The sequence below is a fragment of the Coenobita brevimanus genome, chromosome 105 (assembly GCF_032717465.1).
Source record: "Coenobita brevimanus isolate Jiangsu-jjx chromosome 105, ASM3271746v2, whole genome shotgun sequence".
Lineage (NCBI taxonomy): Eukaryota > Metazoa > Arthropoda > Malacostraca > Decapoda > Coenobitidae > Coenobita > Coenobita brevimanus.
This window is the reverse complement of record NC_137058.1, coordinates 24,001,586-24,005,814: the sequence shown is the minus strand read 5'-3', so window position 1 is coordinate 24,005,814 and position 4,229 is coordinate 24,001,586.

The window sequence follows — 4,229 nt, the reverse complement described above, 5'->3', positions numbered from 1 at the left end:
CCTCTTGCTGATGCATGCCCATAGGTTATATATTCATTTATGTTTATTTTCTCTTTCCCTGAGATGTGTGTGTGTGTGTGTGTGTGTGTGTGTGTGTGTGTGTGTGTGTGTGTGTGTGTGTGTGTGTGTGTGTGTATGTGCGCTTACGTGGATGTTTGTTCGTATCAGTGTGTGTGTATAAGCCCTTTCTTGCTGTCCTCACGAAATTCCTCATTACCACAAGACTTAATCATAAGGTAAATCCATTAGGGCATCTCAACCGTGTTTATGCTAAAATAGTTTCGTTCCTGTATTTATTGCTGAATAATGGACGAAATATACGAAACAAATCGTATTCAGCGTGAGAGAGGCTTGGTAGCATTTGCATAACGATTCATTTGAGTCATTGCATCTTAATATTGTGCTGTATATTATATCTCGTTTTATATCGATAGAGTCACCAGCAGTATACAGGACATTGCTAAGGTGTAACTAGTCGGACTAAATTGCCGAGGAAGGGATGTTAAGAAACCTAAACAGTATTATGAGATAAAAACATAATACCAATCGTCAGCATTACTCGCCAGTATAATATTCTGGCCAACTGTTTATACGGATTTCTTTCTCCCATGCCTCCAGAAACTTCCCCTCAAGTGGCAGAAAAATATATATACTCTATTTACCTTAACTTGGCCCCAAATTGCCATCCCTCTGCCTTGAATTCAGGCGTAACATTAGATTAAGGTTAAAATTTTGTGCTAGTCATGAAGAAATGGTATGGAAAGGATGTAGAGCCGTAGCTACGTGTAAACTGCAAAACGACGAAAATCTGGGCCAAGTTAAGGTGAAGAGGATATAGTGGGTCAGTTTTTTTCATGCAGACTAACCTCTTCCCTGACGTGTGGGTGTTGACGGCCCGGGTAAACAGAGATGGCGCCTGTTTAGTTAGGCTTCGAATCCCACTCCCACCCAGGTTTCGTCGCACTTACACGTCAGTAATGCTCTTGTATGTTATTAATGTGATCTCTGTTGATGTGAAGACGATATAAATTGCTTAGAAGAGGACGTTGCGATGTAATATGCAAAATGAATCGCCAAGGAAGAAGTGCTTATCCCCAGGATATCTGACAAAGTTACTGATGGATTACAATGAAATTTTGTGGACTTGTGCTTCATTGGTCAAGGAAGAGCTGGTGAAGTTTTGACGGTGATCTAGGTACAGGCGTTGGCGGAGGTATGCACTCTCTTAGTTGTATACTTGTTAAGTTGTTAGTGATTTAGTTTGGAAACTAGACTTTATTAGGCTCTTGTATGGTATGTGTATAACTTCTTTAACCACACAGTATGCCATAAATATGCGCAGTGGTAGTGACAGTGGTGGTGGTGGTAGTAGTAATAGTGATGGTGGTGGTGGTAGAAGCGGCAGCTGTAGTAGTAGTAGCTGTAGTAGTAGTAGTAGTAGTAGTAGTAGTAGTTGTTGTTGTGAGATTAGTTGCGACCTTGAAATTAGTTCATTATATTGGGACAGACCTCTTGCAGTGAAGGTGGTAATGATGGCAATATCTCCCTCCTTCCTCTCTCTCTCTCTCTCTCTCTCTCTCTCGCATAGTACATTTTCTGCTCGTCCCAGGTTCCTCAGTTGGCTAATATTCCTTAACTAAGAGCGATGATAGCACGTTTTCTCGTTGGGTGTGGAAGCTCTCTGACACCTCTTCCCTAGCGATTATCTTTGGATATGGGTGGTTAATATCCATTTGCACATTATTCATGCAGAGTTTGGCTATATTAGAATGACTAACACAGAAGAGGAGAGTAAAGTGTAATAAGGAAAATAAATCGCTTAGGAAAGGGCGTTAGGGAGCTTCCTCAACCGCCCAGAATACGGGTGGCTGTGAGAGGCACCAAAATAGCGTGTGTGCCGTCTGGGTGTTGGGTATAAAGTGACAGCATTATTAGTCAAGTATTAATCAACACTAATTGCCAGTGTGGGCGGCACTTCCAACGCTTCTACCGTGGCCTGGGTGGTGGCAGGGGCGCCTTCACGTGGTGGCGCCGATACTACCCGGGGGTGGAGCTGCCCCGGTAAACAAACGTCCCTCAGCCCCATCTCAGTCTCTTGAGAAGGCTGGCAAGATTGGGGAAGGAGGGAAGCCCTCAGTCCACCGGGTTCACGTTGACAAGCATGAGGTTGTAGCTGCTACTACTGTTACTACAACTACTACTACTGCTACTGTTACTACTACTACTACTATTATTACTACTGCTACCACCACCACTTACTGCTGCAACTATTACTACTACTACTGCTACTACTACAACAGCTACTACTACCACCACTACCACTTACTACTACTACTACTACTACTACTACTGCAACTACTACTATTGCTACTGTTGCCTATACTGTTCTTTAACTCCCAAATAAAATAACTTTATAGTAGAATCCTCCTTGTCCTTGGACGAATGTAAATAAAAATAAAGGAAAGAAATAAAGGATGTCGGTTTAGCACACTTAATATCTGCGAAGTTGATTTAAGAAGAGACAAGTAATGTGGGTATAAGGAAGAGAGAGAGAGAGAGAGAGAGAGAGAGAGAGAGAGAGAGAGAGAGAGAGAGAGAGAGAGAGAGAGAGAGAGTGAGTGGGCGGGCAAGAGTGAGAGAGATAGCAACTTCTTAACACCTACCACAGCACACAGTTATGAGTTTTATGGTGGCAGTTGTGGTAGTAGTGGTGGTAATAGTAGTGATGGTAGTTGTGGTATTAGTAGTGGTAGTAGTTGTGGTAGTTGTAGTGGTGGTAGTAGTGGTGATGGTTGTGGTGGTATAGTGGTGGTAATCATTTCTTTATTTCGTAATACAGTAATACAGGTAGAGTACAGATTACATAATATTACATAACCCAAAAATTCCTGAGATCACTACAGTAAAGAGTAGTAGTGATGGTGGTAGTGGTGGTGGTAGTAGTTGTGGTAGATCTGCGAGAAACATTTTTAAAGCATATTACTTGCAAACTTCTTCCTCTTTAATACAGTAGAGAGGGGGAGGGGGGAGGTGAGGGGAGGAGAGAGGAGGGAAATAGGGGAGGGGAGGGTGAGGGAAGGGGAGGGAATGGAGGGGAGAGTGAAGGGAGGGACGAGAGGGGAGGGGAGGGGTGGGGGAGGGAATGGGAGGGGAAATGAGGGGAAGGAAATAGGGAGGAGAGGGTAAGGGAGGGGGAGGAAAGAGGAGGGGAGGGAAAATCGATTATTCTCCACCTCTCCCCTCACTTCCCTTCATCCTCTGCCCTTCTCCCATTTTGTCCTCTCTCTCTCTCTCTCTCTCTCTCTCTCTCTCTCTGTCTCCTTTTCTTTTCCTTCTCTCCTCTTCTTCCATTCCTCACATTTCCCTCCTTCCAGTCTCTCCCCTCCCCTTCTCTTCCTTTGCCTTCCACTTTCCTTGTGTGTGTGTGTGTGTGTGTGTGTGTGTGTGTGTATGGAGGGGTGAGAAGTCCTCCGTCCTTCCTTCCTTCCTTCTTTCCTTCCTTCCTTCCTTCCTTCCTTCTTTCCTTCCTTCCTTCCTTCCTTCCTTCTTTCCTTCCCTTCCTTTCCCCTCCCTTCCCTTCCCTTCCTTTCCCTTCCCTTCCCTTCCCTTCCCTTCCCTTTTCCCTTCCTTCCTTCCTTCCTTCTTTCCTTCCTTCCTTCCTTCCTCTTTCTTGTTTCCATCCTTCCTTCTCTTCCGTCTCTTCTCTTCTCTTCTCTTCTCTACTCTTCTCTTCTCTTCTCTTCTCTTCTCTTCTCTTCTCTCTCTCTCTCTCTCTCTCTCTCTCTCTCTCTCTCTCTCTCTCTCTCTCTCTCTCTGTTTATTTTAATGTTCTCGAGTCAGTTGACGTGGAGGGAAAATAAACACACGGATGCGAGAGAGAGAGAGAGAGAGAGAGAGAGAGAGAGAGAGAGAGAGGGGGGGGGAGAAGTGAGAGAGTAGGAAATGAAGAGTGAAAGAGAGGGAGGGGGAGACGGAGAGAAAAAAGATAAAGAGATAACGTGGCAGATGAAAGACAGGAGAGAGAGAGAGAGAGAGAGAGAGAGAGAGAGAGAGAGAGAGAGAGAGAGAGAGACGGAGGGGCGAATGACAAGTGTAAATTGATAGTAATAATAATAATAATAATAATAATAATAATGGAAAGCATGGTAATTCTCTCATTGTTGATACAACTCTAATTTGTGCTAGTCACGAGGAAGAGCCCTGTTATTAATAATTTGGGGGGGGTCATA